The 18,361-nt window shown below is 66.0% G+C and overlaps 1 long non-coding RNA gene across 2 annotated transcripts in view; it reads left to right on the top strand.

The window, feature by feature from the left end:
* Nucleotides 1–18,361, top strand: part of LOC132207844 (uncharacterized) — a 150,214-nt gene that overhangs the window by 124,974 nt on the left and 6,879 nt on the right. For both annotated transcript variants that reach the window (XR_009443905.1, XR_009443904.1), the window contains one exon: nt 17,744–17,905. This is a non-coding gene — a long non-coding RNA (uncharacterized LOC132207844). The remainder of the gene's footprint in view (nt 1–17,743; nt 17,906–18,361) is intronic.

Genomic DNA, 18,361 nt, shown 5'->3' with positions numbered 1-18,361 from the left:
CCCGCAGTCCTGACCCACTCAGTGCGACTTTGCCCCCGCAGTCCTGACCCCCTCAGAGGGACTGGCCCCTGCAGCCCTGACCCGCTCACTGCAACATGCCCCCCGCAGCCCTGACCCACTCACAGGGATTGGCCCGCCGCAACCCTGACACGCTCACAGGGACTGGCCCCCGCAGACCTGACCCGCTCACAGGGACTGGCCCCCGCAGCCCTGACCCGCTCACTGCGACTTGCCCCCGCAGCCCTGACCCGCTCACTGCGACTTGCCCCCCGCAGTCCTGTCCCGCTGACAGGGACCTGCCCCTTGCAGTCCTGTCCCGCTGACAGGGACTGGCCCCCGCAGCCCTGACCCGCTCCCAGGGACTGGCCCCCGCAGCCCTGACCCGCTCCCAGGGACTGGCCCCCGCAGCCCTGACCCGCTCCCAGGGACTGGCCCCCGCAGCCCTGACCCGCTCGCAGGGACTGGCCCCCGCAGCCCTGACCCGCTCGCAGGGACTGGCCCCCGCAGCCCTGACCCGCTCGCAGGGACTGGCCCCCGCAGCCCTGACCCGCTCGCAGGGACTGGCCCCCGCAGCCCTGACCCGCTCGCAGGGACTGGCCCCCGCAGCCCTGACCCGCTCGCAGGGACTGGCCCCCGCAGCCCTGACCCGCTCGCAGGGATTGGCCCCCCGCAGCCCTGACCCGGTGACAGGGACTGGCCCCCGCAGCCCTGACCTGCTCACTGCGTCTTGCCCCCTGCAGCCCTGACCCGCTCACAGTGACTTGCCCCCCGCAGACCAGACCCGCTCACTGCGACTTGCCCCCCGCAGTCCTGTCCCGCTGACAGGGACCTGCCCCCTGCAGTCCTGTCCCGCTGACAGGGACTTGCCCCCGCAGCCCTGACCCGCTCACAGGGACTTGCCCCCGCAGCCCTGACCCACTCACAGGGTCTGGCCCCCGCAGCCCTGACCCGCTCACAGGGACTGGCCCCCACAGCCCTGACCCGCTCACAGGGGCTCGCCCCCACAGCCCTGACCCGCTCACAGGGACTGGACCCGCAGCCCCGGCCCGCTCACAGGCACTGGCCCCCACTGCCCCGACCCGCTCACAGGCACTGGCCCCCGCAGCCCTGACCCACTCACAGGGACTTGCCCGCGCCGCCCTGACCCCCGCTCACAGGGACTGGCGCCCGCAGCCCTGACCCGCTCACAGGGCCTTGCCCCCGCTGCCCTGACCCGCTCACACGGTCTGGCCCCAGCAGCCCTCTCCCGCTCACAGGGACTGGCCCCGCAGCCCTGCCCTGCTCACAGCGGCTGGCCCCCGCAGCCCTGACCCGCTCACAGGGCCTGGCCCCCGCAGCCCTGACCCGCTCCCACGGACTGGCCCCAGCAGCCCTCTCCCGCTGTCAGGGACTGGCCCCGCAGCCCTGCCCCGCTCACAGCGGCTGGCCCTCGCAGCCATGACCCGCTCACAGCGATTTGCCCCCGCAGCCCTGACCCGCTCACAGGGCCTGGCCCCCGCAGCCCTCTCCCGCTCACACGGTCTGGCCCCAGCAGCCCTCTCCCGCTCACAGGGACTGGCCCCGCAGCCCTGCCCCGCTCACAGCGGCTGGCCCCCGCAGCCCTGACCCGCTCACAGGGCCTGGCCTCCGCAGCCCTCTCCCGCTCACACGGACTGGCCCCAGCAGCCCTCTCCCGCTCACAGGGATTGGGCCCTGCAGCCCTGACCCGCTCACAGCGATTTGCCCCCTGCAGCCCTGTCCCGCTGACAGGGACTGTCCCCCTGCAGTCCTGACCCACTCACAGGGACTGGTCCCCGCAGCCCTGACACGCTCACAGCGATTTGCCCCCTGCAGTCCTGTCCCGCTCACAGGGGCTGGCCCCCTGCAGTCCTGACCCGCTCACACGGACTGGCCCCCACAGCCCTGATCCGCTCCCAGTGACTTGCCCCCGCAGCTCTGACCCACTCACATGGACTGGCCCCCGCAGTCCTGACCCGCTCACAGGGACTGGCCCCCGCAGTCCTGACCCGCTCACAGGGACTGGCCCCCACAGCCCTGATCCGCTCACAGCGATTTACCCCGCAGTCCTGTCCCGCTGACAGGGACTGTCCCCCTGCAGTCCTGACCCGCTCACAGGGCCTGGCCCCCGCAGCCCTGACCCGCTCACACGGTCTGGCCCCAGCAGCCCTCTCCCGCTCACAGGGACTGGCCCCGCAGCCCTGCCCCGCTCACAGCGGCTGGCCCCCGCAGCCCTGACCCGCTCACATGGACTGGCCCCCGCAGCCCTGACCCACTCACAGGGACTGGCCCCCGCAGTCCTGACCCGCTCACAGGGACTGGCCCCCGCAGTCCTGACCCGCTCACAGGGACTGGCCCCCACAGCCCTGATCCGCTCACAGCGATTTACCCCGCAGTCCTGTCCCGCTGACAGGGACTTGCCCTCGCAGCCCTGACCCGCTCACAGGGGCTGGCCCCCTGCAGCCCTGATCCGCTCAGAGGGACTGGACCCGCAGCCCTGACCCGCTCACAAGCACTGGCCCCCGCAGCCCCGACCCTCTCACAGGCACTGGCCCCCGCAGCCATTACCTGCTCACAGGGACTGTCCCCTGCAGCCCTCTCCCCATCACAGCGATTTTCCCCCGCACCCCTGACCCCCTCACAGTTACTGGCCCCCGCAGCCCTGACCCGCTAACAGGGATTTGCCCCCTGCAGTCCTGTCCCGCTGACAGGGACTGGCCCCCGCAGCCCTGACCTCCTCACAGGGACTGGCCCCTGCAGCCCTGACCCGCTCACAGCGACTGGCCCCTGCAGCCCTGACCCGCTCACAGCGACTGGCCCCTGCATTCCTGTCACTCTCACAGCGGCTGGCCCCCACAGCCCTGACCCGCTCACAGGGACTGCCACCCCGCAGCCCTGACCCGCTCACAGGGACTGGCCCCCGCAGCCCTGACCCGCTCACAGGGACTGGCCCCCGCAGCCCTCTCCCGCTCACAAGCACTGGCCCCCGCAGCCTTGACCCGCTCACAAGCACTGGCCCCCGCAGCCCTGACCCGCTCACAAGCACTGGCCCCCGCAGCCCTGACCCGCTCACAAGCACTGGACCCTGCAGCCCTGACCTGCTCACAGGGACTGGCCCCCGCAGCTCTGACCCGCTCACAGGGACTGGCCCCCTGCAGTCCGACCCGCTCACATGAACTGGCCCCCGCAGCCCTGACCCGCACACAGGGACTGGGTCCTGCAGCCCTGACCCGCTCACAGCGATTTGCCCCCTGCAGTCCTGTCCCGCTGACAGGGACTTGCCCCCGCAGCCCTGACCCGCTCACAGGAACTGTCCTCCGCAGCCCTGACCCGTTCACTGCGACTTGCCCCCCGCAGCCCTGACCCCCTCAGAGGGACTGTCCCCTGCAGCCCCGACCCGCTCACTGCAACTTGCCCCCCGCAGCCCTGACCCGCTCACAGGGACTGGCCCCCGCAGCCCTGACCCGCTCACAGGGACTGGCCCCCGCAGCTGTGACCCACTAACAGGGACTGGCCCCTGCAGCCCTGACCCGCTCACAGGGACTGGCCCGCCGCACCCCTGACCCGCTCACAGGGACGAGCCCCCGCAGACCTGACCCGCTCACTGCGACTTGCCCCCCGCAGACCTGACCCATTTCACTGCGACTTGCCGCCCGCAGCCCTGACCCGCTCACTGCGACTTGCCCCCAGCAGCCATGACCCGCTCACTGCGACTGGCCCCCCGCAGACCTGACCCGCTCACTGCGACTGGCCCCCCGCAGACCTGACCGCTCACTGCGACTGGTTCCCCGCAGCACTGACCCGCTCACTGCGACCTGGCCCCCGCAGCCCTGACCCACTCACTGCGACTTTCTCCCCGCAGCCCTGACCCACTCACCGGGTCTGGTCACCGCACCCTGACCCGCTCTCAGGTTCTGGCCTCAGCAGCCCTGGCCCGCTCACTGTGACACTGCCCCCGGCAGCCCTGACCCGCTCACTGCGACTTGCCCCCCGCAGACCTCCCCGCTCACTGCGACCTTCCCCCCGCATCCCTGACCCGCTCAGGGGGACCGGCCCCCCGCAGCGCTGACCTGCTTACGGGGACCGGTCCCCCAAGCCCTGACCCGCTCACTGCGACTTGCCCCCCACAGCCCTAACCCGGTGAAAGGGACTGGGCCCCCGCAGCTCTGACCAGCTCACAGGGACTGGCCCCCACAGCCCTGACCCGCCTACTGCGACTGGCCCCCCGCAGCCCTGACCCGCTAACTGTGACTGGCCCCCCCGCAGCCCTGACCCGCTCACTGCGACTCGCACCCCGCTGCCCTGACCCGCTCACTGCGACACTGCCACTCGCAGCCCTGACCTGCTCACTGCAACTTGCCCCCCGCAGCCCTGACCCGCTGACAGGGACTTGCCCCTGCAGCCCTGACCGCATCACTGCGACACTGCCCCCCGCAGCCCTAACCCGGTGAAAGGGACTGGCCCCCGCAGCTCTGACCAGCTCACAGGGACTGGCCCCCACAGCCCTGACCCGCCTACTGCGACTGGCCCCCCCGCAGCCCTGACCAACTCACTGCGACTTGCCCCCCAGAGCCCTGACCAGCTCACTACGACACTGCCCCCTGCAGCCCTGACCCGCTCACTGCGACTTGCCCCCCGCAGTCCTGTCCCACTGACAGGGACTTGCCCCTGCAGCCCTGACCCGCTCACTGCGACACTGCACCCCGCAGCCCTGACCCCCTCACTGCGACTTGCCCCCCGCAGTCCTGTCCCACTGACAGGGACTTGCCCCTGCAGCCCTGTCCTGCTCACTGCGACTTTCCCCCCGCAGCCCTGACCCGCTCACTGCGACTTTCACCCCGCAGCCCTGACCCGCTGACTGCGACTTGCACCCCGCAGCCCTGACCCGCTCACAGGGACTCTCAGCCGCAGCCCTGACTTGCTCACAGGGACTGGCCCCCGCAGCCCTGAACCGCTCACTGCGACCTGCCCCGCTGCAGTCCTGTCCCGCTGACGGGGACCTGCCCCCCTGCAGTCCTGTCCCGCTGACAGGGACATGCCCTCGAAGCCCTGACCCGCTCACTGGGACTGGCCCCCGCATCCCTGACCTGCTCTCAGGGACTGGCCCCCGCAGCCGTGACCTGCTCACAGTGACTGGCCCCCGCAGCCGTGACCTGCTCACAGGGACTGGCCCCCGCAGCCCTGACCCTCTCACTGCGACTTGCACCCTGCAGCCCTGACCCGCTCATGGGGAATTGCCCCCGCAGCCCTGACCCGCTCACATTGACTTGCCCCCGCAGCCCTGACCCGCTCACTGCGACTGGCCCCCGCAGCCCTGACCCGCTCTCTGCGACTGGCCCCCCGCAGCCCTGACCCGCTCACTGCGACCTGCCCCCCGCAGCCCTGAACCGCTCACTGCGACTTTTCCCCCGCAGCCCTGACCCACTCACAGGAACTGTCCTCCGCAGCCCTGACCCGCCCACAGGAACTGGCCCCCCGCAGTCCTGACCCACTCAGTGCGACTTTGCCCCCGCAGTCCTGACCCCCTCAGAGGGACTGGCCCCTGCAGCCCTGACCCGCTCACTGCAACATGCCCCCCGCAGCCCTGACCCGCTCACAGGGATTGGCCCGCCGCAACCCTGACACGCTCACAGGGACTGGCCCCCGCAGACCTGACCCGCTCACAGGGACTGGCCCCCGCAGCCCTGACCCGCTCACTGCGACTTGCCCCCGCAGCCCTGACCCGCTCACTGCGACTTGCCCCCCGCAGTCCTGTCCCGCTGACAGGGACCTGCCCCTTGCAGTCCTGTCCCGCTCCCAGGGACTTGCCCTCGCAGCCCTGACCCGCTCCCAGGGACTGGCCCCCGCAGCCCTGACCCACTCACAGGGACTGGCCCCCGCAGCCCTGACCCGCTCACAGGGACTGGCGCCCGCAGCCCTGACCCGCTCACAGGGCCTTGCCCCCGCAGCCCTGACCCGCTCACAGGGACTGGCCCCCGCAGCCCTGACCCGCTCACAGGGACTGGCCCCCACAGCCCTGACACGCTCACAGGGGCTCGCCCCCACAGCCCTGACCCGCTCACAGGGACTGGACCCGCAGCCCCGGCCCGCTCACAGGCACTGGCCCCCACTGCCCCGACCCGCTCACAGGCACTGGCCCCCGCAGCCCTGACCCGCTCACAGGGACTGGCCCCCCGCGGCCATGACCCACTCACAGGGACTGGCCCCCGCAGCCCTATTCTGCTCACAGCGATTTGCCCCCTGCAGTCCTTTCGCGCTCACAGGGCCTGGCCCTCGCAGCCCTGATCCGCTCACAGCGATTTACCCCGCAGTCCTGTCCCGCTGACAGGGACTTGCCCTCGCAGCCCTGACCCGCTTCCAGGGACTTTCCCCCGCAGCCCTGACCCGCTCACAGGGACTTGCCCGCGCCGCCCTGACCCCCGCTCACAGGGACTGGCGCCCGCAGCCCTGACCCGCTCACAGGGCCTTGCCCCCGCTGCCCTGACCCGCTCACACGGTCTGGCCCCAGCAGCCCTCTCCCGCTCACAGGGACTGGCCCCGCAGCCCTGCCCTGCTCACAGCGGCTGGCCCCCGCAGCCCTGACCCGCTCACAGGGCCTGGCCCCCGCAGCCCTGACCCGCTCCCACGGACTGGCCCCAGCAGCCCTCTCCCGCTGACAGGGACTGGCCCCGCAGCCCTGCCCCGCTCACAGCGGCTGGCCCTCGCAGCCATGACCCGCTCACAGCGATTTGCCCCCGCAGCCCTGACCCGCTCACAGGGCCTGGCCCCCGCAGCCCTGACCCGCTCACACGGTCTGGCCCCAGCAGCCCTCTCCCGCTCACAGGGACTGGCCCCGCAGCCCTGCCCCGCTCACAGCGGCTGGCCCCCGCAGCCCTGACCCGCTCACAGGGCCTGGCCCCCGCAGCCCTGACCCGCTCCCACGGACTGGCCCCAGCAGCCCTCTCCCGCTGACAGGGACTGGCCCCGCAGCCCTGCCCCGCTCACAGCGGCTGGCCCTCGCAGCCATGACCCGCTCACAGCGATTTGCCCCCGCAGCCCTGACCCGCTCACAGGGCCTGGCCCCCGCAGCCCTGACCCGCTCACACGGTCTGGCCCCAGCAGCCCTCTCCCGCTCACAGGGACTGGCCCCGCAGCCCTGCCCCGCTCACAGCGGCTGGCCCCCGCAGCCCTGACCCGCTCACAGGGCCTGGCCTCCGCAGCCCTGACCCACTCACATGGACTGGCCCCCGCAGCCCTGACCCGCTCACAGGGACTGGCCCCCGCAGTCCTGACCCGCTCACAGGGACTGGCCCCCACAGCCCTGATCCGCTCACAGCGATTTACCCCGCAGTCCTGTCCCGCTGACAGGGACTTGCCCTCGCAGCCCTGACCCGCTCACAGGGGCTGGCCCCCTGCAGCCCTGATCCGCTCAGAGGGACTGGACCCGCAGCCCTGACCCGCTCACAAGCACTGGCCCCCGCAGCCCCGACCCTCTCACAGGCACTGGCCCCCGCAGCCATTACCTGCTCACAGGGACTGTCCCCTGCAGCCCTCTCCCCATCACAGCGATTTTCCCCCGCACCCCTGACCCCCTCACAGTTACTGGCCCCCGCAGCCCTGACCCGCTAACAGGGATTTGCCCCCTGCAGTCCTGTCCCGCTGACAGGGACTGGCCCCCGCAGCCCTGACCTCCTCACAGGGACTGGCCCCCGCAGCCCTGACCCGCTCACAGCGACTGGCCCCTGCAGCCCTGACCCGCTAACAGCGACTGGCCCCTGCATTCCTGTCACTCTCACAGCGGCTGGCCCCCACAGCCCTGACCCGCTCACAGGGACTGCCACCCCGCAGCCCTGACCCGCTCACAGGGATTGGCCCCCGCAGCCCTGACCCGCTCACAGGGACTGGCCCCCGCAGCCCTGACCCGCTCACAGGGACTGGCCCCCGCAGCCCTGACCCGCTCACAGGGACTGGCCCCCGCAGCCCTGACCCGCTCACAGGGACTGGCCCCCGCAGCCCTGACCCGCTCACAGGGACTGGCCCCCGCAGCCCTGACCCGCTCACAGGGACTGGCCCCCGCAGCCCTGACCCGCTCACAAGCACTGGCCCCCGCAGCCCTGACCCGCTCACAAGCACTGGCCCCCGCAGCCCTGACCCGCTCACAAGCACTGGACCCTGCAGCCCTGACCTGCTCACAGGGACTGGCCCCCGCAGCTCTGACCCGCTCACAGGGACTGGGTCCTGCAGCCCTGACCCGCTCACAGCGATTTGCCCCCTGCAGTCCTGTCCCGCTGACAGGGACTTGCCCCCGCAGCCCTGACCCGCTCACAGGAACTGTCCTCCGCAGCCCTGACCCGTTCACTGCGACTTGCCCCCCGCAGCCCTGACCCCCTCAGAGGGACTGTCCCCTGCAGCCCCGACCCGCTCACTGCAACTTGCCCCCCGCAGCCCTGACCCGCTCACAGGGACTGGCCCCCGCAGCCCTGACCCGCTCACAGGGACTGGCCCCCGCAGCCCTGACCCGCTCACAGGGACTGGCCCCCGCAGCTGTGACCCACTAACAGGGACTGGCCCCTGCAGCCCTGACCCGCTCACAGGGACTGGCCCGCCGCACCCCTGACCCGCTCACAGGGACGAGCCCCCGCAGACCTGACCCGCTCACTGCGACTTGCCCCCCGCAGACCTGACCCATTTCACTGCGACTTGCCGCCCGCAGCCCTGACCCGCTCACTGCGACTTGCCCCCAGCAGCCATGACCCGCTCACTGCGACTGGCCCCCCGCAGACCTGACCCGCTCACTGCGACTGGCCCCCCGCAGACCTGACCGCTCACTGCGACTGGTTCCCCGCAGCACTGACCCGCTCACTGCGACCTGGCCCCCGCAGCCCTGACCCACTCACTGCGACTTTCTCCCCGCAGCCCTGACCCACTCACCGGGTCTGGTCACCGCACCCTGACCCGCTCTCAGGTTCTGGCCTCAGCAGCCCTGGCCCGCTCACTGTGACACTGCCCCCGGCAGCCCTGACCCGCTCACTGCGACTTGCCCCCCGCAGACCTCCCCGCTCACTGCGACCTTCCCCCCGCATCCCTGACCCGCTCAGGGGGACCGGCCCCCCGCAGCGCTGACCTGCTTACGGGGACCGGTCCCCCAAGCCCTGACCCGCTCACTGCGACTTGCCCCCCACAGCCCTAACCCGGTGAAAGGGACTGGGCCCCCGCAGCTCTGACCAGCTCACAGGGACTGGCCCCCACAGCCCTGACCCGCCTACTGCGACTGGCCCCCCGCAGCCCTGACCCGCTAACTGTGACTGGCCCCCCCGCTGCCCTGACCCGCTCACTGCGACTCGCACCCCGCTGCCCTGACCCGCTCACTGCGACACTGCCACTCGCAGCCCTGACCTGCTCACTGCAACTTGCCCCCCGCAGCCCTGACCCGCTGACAGGGACTTGCCCCTGCAGCCCTGACCGCATCACTGCGACACTGCCCCCCGCAGCCCTAACCCGGTGAAAGGGACTGGCCCCCGCAGCTCTGACCAGCTCACAGGGACTGGCCCCCACAGCCCTGACCCGCCTACTGCGACTGGCCCCCCCGCAGCCCTGACCAACTCACTGCGACTTGCCCCCCAGAGCCCTGACCAGCTCACTACGACACTGCCCCCTGCAGCCCTGACCCGCTCACTGCGACTTGCCCCCCGCAGTCCTGTCCCACTGACAGGGACTTGCCCCTGCAGCCCTGACCCGCTCACTGCGACACTGCACCCCGCAGCCCTGACCCCCTCACTGCGACTTGCCCCCCGCAGTCCTGTCCCACTGACAGGGACTTGCCCCTGCAGCCCTGTCCTGCTCACTGCGACTTTCCCCCCGCAGCCCTGACCCGCTCACTGCGACTTTCACCCCGCAGCCCTGACCCGCTGACTGCGACTTGCACCCCGCAGCCCTGACCCGCTCACAGGGACTCTCAGCCGCAGCCCTGACTTGCTCACAGGGACTGGCCCCCGCAGCCCTGAACCGCTCACTGCGACCTGCCCCGCTGCAGTCCTGTCCCGCTGACGGGGACCTGCCCCCCTGCAGTCCTGTCCCGCTGACAGGGACATGCCCTCGAAGCCCTGACCCGCTCACTGGGACTGGCCCCCGCATCCCTGACCTGCTCTCAGGGACTGGCCCCCGCAGCCGTGACCTGCTCACAGTGACTGGCCCCCGCAGCCGTGACCTGCTCACAGGGACTGGCTCCCGCAGCCCTGACCCTCTCACTGCGACTTGCACCCTGCAGCCCTGACCCGCTCATGGGGAATTGCCCCCGCAGTCCTGTCCCGCTCACATTGACTTGCCCCCGCAGCCCTGACCCGCTCACTGCGACTGGCCCCCGCAGCCCTGACCCGCTCTCTGCGACTGGCCCCCCGCAGCCCTGACCCGCTCACTGCGACCTGCCCCCCGCAGCCCTGAACCGCTCACTGCGACCTGCCCCCGCAGCCCAGACCCGCTCACGGGGACTGGCCCCCCGCAGCCCTGACCAGCTCACTGCGACACTGCCCCCCGCAGCCCTGACCCACTCACTGCGACTTTTCCCCCGCAGCCCTGACCCACTCACAGGGACTGGTCCCCGCACCCTGACCCGCTCACAGGAACTGTCCTCCGCAGCCCTGACCCGCTCACAGGAACTGGCCCCCCGCAGTCCTGACCCACTCAGTGTGACTTTGCCCCCGCAGTCCTGACCCCCTCAGAGGGACTGGCCCCTGCAGCCCTGACCCGCTCACTGCAACATGCCCCCCGCAGCCCTGACCCGCTCACAGGGATTGGCCCGCCGCAACCCTGACCCGCTCACAGGGACTGGCCCCCGCAGACCTGACCCGCTCACAGGGACTGGCCCCCGCAGCCCTGACCCGCTCACTGCGACTTGCCCCCGCAGCCCTGACCCGCTCACTGCGACTTGCCCCCCGCAGTCCTGTCCCGCTGACAGGGACCTGCCCCTTGCAGTCCTGTCCCGCTCCCAGGGACTTGCCCTCGCAGCCCTGACCCGCTCCCAGGGACTTGCCCCCGCAGCCCTGACCCACTCACAGGGACTGGCCCCCGCAGCCCTGACCCGCTCACAGGGACTGGCCCCCGCAGCCCTGACACGCTCGCAGGGATTGGCCCCCCGCAGCCCTGACCCGGTGACAGGGACTGGCCCCCGCAGCCCTGACCTGCTCACTGCGTCTTGCCCCCTGCAGCCCTGACCCGCTCACAGTGACTTGCCCCCCGCAGACCAGACCCGCTCACTGCAACTTGCCCCCCGCAGTCCTGTCCCGCTGACAGGGACCTGCCCCCTGCAGTCCTGTCCCGCTGACAGGGACTTGCCCCCGCAGCCCTGACCCGCTCACAGGGACTTGCCCCCGCAGCCCTGACCCACTCACAGGGACTGGCCCCCGCAGCCCTGACCCGCTCACAGGGACTGGCCCCCGCAGCCCTGACCCGCTCACAGGGACTGGCCCCCACAGCCCTGACACGCTCACAGGGGCTCGCCCCCACAGCCCTGACACGCTCACAGGGGCTCGCCCCCACAGCCCTGACCCGCTCACAGGGACTGGACCCGCAGCCCCGGCCCGCTCACAGGCACTGGCCCCCGCAGCCCTGACCCGCTCACAGGGACTGGCCCCCCGCGGCCATGACCCACTCACAGGGACTGGCCCCCGCAGCCCTATTCTGCTCACAGCGATTTGCCCCCTGCAGTCCTTTCGCGCTCACAGGGCCTGGCCCTCGCAGCCCTGATCCGCTCACAGCGATTTACCCCGCAGTCCTGTCCCGCTGACAGGGACTTGCCCTCGCAGCCCTGACCCGCTCCCAGGGACTTTCCCCCGCAGCCCTGACCCGCTCACAGGGACTTGCCCGCGCCGCCCTGACCCCCGCTCACAGGGACTGGCGCCCGCAGCCCTGACCCGCTCACAGGGCCTTGCCCCCGCTGCCCTCTCCCGCTCACACGGTCTGGCCCCAGCAGCCCTCTCCCGCTGACAGGGACTGGCCCCGCAGCCCTGCCCCGCTCACAGCGGCTGGCCCTCGCAGCCATGACCCGCTCACAGCGATTTGCCCCCGCAGCCCTGACCCGCTCACAGGGCCTGGCCCCCGCAGCCCTGACCCGCTCACACGGTCTGGCCCCAGCAGCCCTCTCCCGCTCACAGGGACTGGCCCCGCAGCCCTGCCCCGCTCACAGCGGCTGGCCCCCGCAGCCCTGACCCGCTCACAGGGCCTGGCCCCCGCAGCCCTGACCCGCTCCCACGGACTGGCCCCAGCAGCCCTCTCCCGCTGACAGGGACTGGCCCCGCAGCCCTGCCCCGCTCACAGCGGCTGGCCCTCGCAGCCCTGACCCGCTCACAGCGATTTGCCCCCGCAGCCCTGACCCGCTCACAGGGCCTGGCCCCCGCAGCCCTCTCCCGCTCACACGGTCTGGCCCCAGCAGCCCTCTCCCGCTCACAGGGACTGGCCCCGCAGCCCTGCCCCGCTCACAGCGGCTGGCCCCCGCAGCCCTGACCCGCTCACAGGGCCTGGCCTCCGCAGCCCTGACCCACTCACATGGACTGGCCCCCGCAGCCCTGACCCGCTCACAGGGACTGGCCCCCGCAGTCCTGACCCGCTCACAGGGACTGGCCCCCACAGCCCTGATCCGCTCACAGCGATTTACCCCGCAGTCCTGTCCCGCTGACAGGGACTTGCCCTCGCAGCCCTGACCCGCTCACAGGGGCTGGCCCCCTGCAGCCCCGACCCTCTCACAGGCACTGGCCCCCGCAGCCATTACCTGCTCACAGGGACTGTCCCCTGCAGCCCTCTCCCCATCACAGCGATTTTCCCCCGCACCCCTGACCCCCTCACAGTTACTGGCCCCCGCAGCCCTGACCCGCTAACAGGGATTTGCCCCCTGCAGTCCTGTCCCGCTGACAGGGACTGGCCCCCGCAGCCCTGACCTCCTCACAGGGACTGGCCCCTGCAGCCCTGACCCGCTCACAGCGACTGGCCCCTGCAGCCCTGACCCGCTCACAGCGACTGGCCCCTGCATTCCTGTCACTCTCACAGCGGCTGGCCCCCGCAGCCCTGACCCGCTCACAGGGACTGCCCCCCCGCAGCCCTGACCCGCTCACAGGGACTGGCCCCCGCAGCCCTGACCCGCTCACAGGGACTGGCCCCCGCAGCCCTGACCCGCTCACAAGCACTGGCCCCCGCAGCCCTGACCCGCTCACAAGCACTGGCCCCCGCAGCCCTGACCCGCTCACAAGCACTGGCCCCCGCAGCCCTGACCCGCTCACAAGCACTGGACCCTGCAGCCCTGACCTGCTCACAGGGACTGGCCCCCGCAGCTCTGACCCGCTCACAGGGACTGGCCCCCTGCAGTCCGACCCGCTCACATGAACTGGCCCCCGCAGCCCTGACCCGCACACAGGGACTGGGTCCTGCAGCCCTGACCCGCTCACAGCGATTTGCCCCCTGCAGTCCTGTCCCGCTGACAGGGACAGTCCCCCTGCAGTCCTGACCCGCTCACAGGGACTGGCCCCCGCAGCCCTGATCCGCTCCCAGTGACTTGCCCCCGCAGCTCTGACCCACTCACAGGGACTGGCCCCCGCAGCCCTGACCCGCTCACAGGGACTGGCCCCCGCAGTCCTGACCCGCTCACAGGGACTGGCCCCCACAGCCCTGATCCGCTCACAGCGATTTACCCCGCAGTCCTGTCCCGCTGACAGGGACTTGCCCTCGCAGCCCTGACCCGCTCACAGGGGCTGGCCCCCTGCAGCCCTGATCCGCTCAGAGGGACTGGACCCGCAGCCCTGACCCGCTCACAAGCACTGGCCCCCGCAGCCCCGACCCTCTCACAGGCACTGGCCCCCGCAGCCATTCCCTGCTCACAGGGACTGTCCCCTGCAGCCCTCTCCCCGTCACAGCGATTTTCCCCCGCACCCCTGACCCCCTCACAGTTACTGGCCCCCGCAGCCCTGACCCGCTCACAGCGACTGGCCCCTGCAGCCCTGACCCGCTCACAGCGACTGGCCCCTGCATTCCTGTCACTCTCACAGCGGCTGCCCCCTGCAGTCCTGTCCCGCTGACAGGGACTGGCCCCCGCAGCCCTGACCTCCTCACAGGGACTGGCCCCTGCAGCCCTGACCCGCTCACAGCGACTGGCCCCTGCAGCCCTGACCCGCTCACAGCGACTGGCCCCTGCATTCCTGTCACTCTCACAGCGGCTGGCCCCCACAGCCCTGACCCGCTCACAGGGACTGCCCCCCCGCAGCCCTGACCCGCTCACAGGGACTGGCCCCCGCAGCCCTGTCCCGCTCACAGGGATTGGCCTCCATAGCCCTGTCCACTCACAGCGGCTGGCCCCCGCAGCCCCGACCTGCTCACAGCGATTTGCCCCCTGCAGTCCTGTCGCGCTCAGTGGTACTGGCCCCCGCAGCCCTCTCCCGCTGACAGGGACTGACCCCCGCAGCCCTCTCCCGCTGACAGGGACTGGCCCCCGCAGACCTGTCCCGCTGACAGGGACTTGCCCCCGCAGCCCTGACCTGCTCACAGCGACTTGCCCCTCCTTCCTGTCCTGCTCACAGGCACTTGTTCCCTCCGTCGTAACCCGCTCACAACGACTTGCCCCCTCCGTCCTGACCCGCTCACAGCGTCTTGCCTCCCATCCCTCTTAGACAGGTCACCCCTTGCTCAGAAACGGTCCCAATTATCCATGAACCGGAAACCCTGCCCCCTGTGCCAGCTCCTTAACCATGCATTCATCTCACCTATCTTTCTATGACTTAGCTCACTAACATGTGGCACTCATGGCAACCCATAAATTATTACCCTCTCGGTCCTGCCTTTCAGCCTCTTTGCTAACTCCTTGCACATAGTCCGCAGGATGTCATCCCTCTTTCGGCCTATGTCATTGGTACCAACGTGCCCCGTGGCCTCTGGCTGCTCACCCTCCCCTTTAAGAATTTGTTGCAACCACTCAGAGATGTCCTTGACCTTGGCACCAGGGAAGCAACACGCGGCCCTTGTGTCTCAAATGTGGCAACAGAATCTATGCCCCCAACGAATGAGTCTCCAACCACGTTCGCTCACTTGGATTTGCCTTACTCTGTCCCACAGCAGGGTGGTTTGTACTATGGACCTGGCTACTGCTGATTATATAACTGACCCAGTTTAGTTTTAGATCAGTGTTAACCTTGGTTTAGTGGATAGCCAAGCACCTCAGTAGTCTACAATACAGGAGAAATACATTATAAGCTGACAGATTCTGTGACAGTCAAGAACAAGCACTGAATTGTTCTGACCTCATTTCCAACACCTGGCCCGTAGCCTTGCATGGCTTGGATTGCACTTGCACATCAAAAAAAAATAAATGTAACGATGATGTGAGGGTAAGGACATGGAATTTTTTTGATACGGTCATATTCTCTCTTGTTGGAGCTGATTGCTGCTTAGCACTTGTGTGGTGCAAATGTAACTTATCCTTTATCAGGCCAAGCCTGATCGTTGTCCAAGTCTCACTGTATTTTCTCATCGTTGACTTAATGTTGGTTCGGCCCAACAGTGTTGTACATACCCTGCCTATTCTGAAACTCTACCACTTAATATTAAGTCTAATAAAGACAAGTATCCAATGTGCCTTCCAAACCACTTCAACGACCTGGTCCATTACATTGGGGGATCAACAGGCATGCACATCAAGATCCTGAGATCCCTCTGATCATTGGTGCTTGTGAGGTCCCTATGATTCATCATGGGCTCCAAGATCTGATTGTGCTGTGTCACCTAATCCTTATCCCATTTGTCCTTACATGAAATAATGTTCACAAACGCTTCTCAAAAATTCTTCCCAATCCTACTTTTTGCAATCATGACACAGGTGAGCATAAAACTTGGAACACGACAGCAACAGGAATGTGCCCTTCGGCCCACCATGTTGGGCCAAACATGACAACAAATGAAATAATCCCTTCTGCCTGTCCTTGATCCATAGTCCTCCATTCCTTGCATATTCGTGCACTTAACTAAAAGTCCCTTTTAAATGCTTTCATCGTATCTGCATCCACTACCACCCCGGGCAATGTATTCCACACTTTTAACATGCTCAGTGTGAAATATTTGCCCCTCACATCTCTTTTGAACTTCCCCCCTCTCGGCTTAAATGCATGCCCCCTAATAGTGGACACTTCAACTCCGGGGGAGAAATTTTCTGACCGTTAGCTGTATTTATGTATCTCCTAATTTTATAGACTTCTATCAAGCCTGCCCTCAGCTTCTACTGCTCCAGAGAAAACGAAGAGTTTTTCCAGCTTCTCCCTCTCGTTCATACCCTCTATTCCAGTCAGCACGCTGGTAAATCTCTTCTGCACCCTGTCCAAAGCCTGCACGTCCTTAGTGTAATGTGGCGGCCAGAATTGAATGCAATACTCTGTGTGGTCTCACCAAAGTCTTGTAAAGCTGCAATGTGACATCCTGACTCTTGCGCTGAGTTCCCCTATGAATAAAGGCAAGCATGCGATATGCCTTCTTGACCACCCTATCTACTTGTGTGGCTACTGTCAGGGAGTTATGGTCTAGGACCCCAAGATCCCTCTGCACATCACTGCTGTTTGGGGTCCTGCCATTAACTGTGTATCCCTTTCCTTAACACTTGGTCTCCTAAAATGCAACACCTCATGCCTGCCCAGATTAAATTCCATCGGCCATTTCTCCGCTCGTGTTTGCAATTGGTCTGTGTCTTGCTGTGTCCTTTGACAACCTTCCATGCTGTCCACAAGTCCACTGGTCCTTATATCATCTGCAAACTTACTAATCCCCCATCTACATTTGCAACCAAGTCATTTACATATATCACAAACAGCAGAAGTCACATCGATGCGGAACACCACTCGTCACTGAGCTGCAGCCAGAAAAACAGCTTTCCACCACTGAGACGGCAAGAACTGTAGATGCTGGAGTCAGAGATAACCAAGTGTGGAGCTGGAGGAACGCAGCAGGTCAGGCTGCATCAGAGGAACAGGAAAGCTGACATTGTTGATGCTGCCTGGCGTGCTGTGTTCTCTTTGTTAGCCTTCCACCGCTACCGTCTGCCTTATATGGGCAGGCCAAGTCACCACGGATCTCATGGATCTTAATCTTCTGGATGAGCATACCATGAGGGACCTTGTTGAAAACCTTCGTAAAATCCATGTATATGTTATCAACTGTTCTGCCCTAATTGATCACCCTTGTCACCTCCTTGAAAACTTCAACTGACTTGGTAAGACATAACCTGCCCCGCATAATGCCATGCTGGCTGTCCCTTATCAGCCCATACCTTTGAGACATGAGACACTCACCAGTCTGTAGTTTCCTGGAAAGTCCCTGTTTTCCTGCTTGAACAGAGGAACGACTTTATCCACTCACCAGTCTCCGCAACCCCTCCAGTGCCTGGCAAGGATATCAGATCCTGTTGAAAGTGGGGTGTTGATGCATTTGTGTCATGATTGTGTTTTGTTTCAGCCCTAACATTCAAAGCAGTGCAAGAATGTCTTTGTGCAGCAGGCGAGTTGTGATGAGACTGAGCCTTCATACAATTGCAAGATGTTGAAAATTTGCCATTATTTATGAAAACAGTGATAAATTTCCATGATCAACATTTCTGTTACACTGCAATGATTATCCCGTGGCATGTAAAATCAGAAAGATACGATAAAATGAGACTGGGTCATATGTAGGGAGAATGTTTGCCTTTCATGTCTATAGAAGTAGTGAAATATTTCCATGAATCTAAGAGTCACTTTTCCGTTCATTGAAGGACACAATCATCGCCTTGGAAGCTTCATCACGATACTACTTTGCATTTCTGAAGAGGGAAGAAGAAATCAACATGCAAATTCAATTCCATGGTTTTGGAAGTCCCATTGAGAACACGATTCATTTGCGCCGGCACAATGCTCTGACCGAGAAAGAATTGAAGGTGAGTTTGTAGTTTGGAAGATCGCAGCAATTTATGCATCAACTTCTTCATCGATAATGTTCCATTGCTTTCAAACTGCATTTTCCACTCTGCAAGATAATAACTGTTAGAACAAGCAACAGTATCGGTAGATGGTCTATGGGGAATGCAATGTTACAAAACCCGATCCATTCAACCACATATTTCAGATATGTCAACAAATTAAATATTCCAGCACAGGATAAAACAAGGAAGATGAGAGTGAGGAGGCAATAGCTCTGATGACAAAAGAACAGAAATTTACCTTTATCCATTCGAGCAAAAAAGCAGGCACACAAATAAATAATCATCAAACAATGCACGTGTGCAACGGAGGCTACAGGGGGACTAAGAATGCCGAATTGTTGTCATGCGTATTGCTGAAAGGATGATTGAAACAGAATCTGTGGTAAATTTGAAGAAATACAGATGATGCAT

The sequence above is a fragment of the Stegostoma tigrinum genome, unplaced genomic scaffold, assembly GCF_030684315.1.
Source record: "Stegostoma tigrinum isolate sSteTig4 unplaced genomic scaffold, sSteTig4.hap1 scaffold_177, whole genome shotgun sequence".
NCBI classification, from domain to species: Eukaryota; Metazoa; Chordata; class Chondrichthyes; order Orectolobiformes; family Stegostomatidae; genus Stegostoma; species Stegostoma tigrinum.
This window is presented reverse-complemented; position numbering and strand designations above follow the sequence as displayed.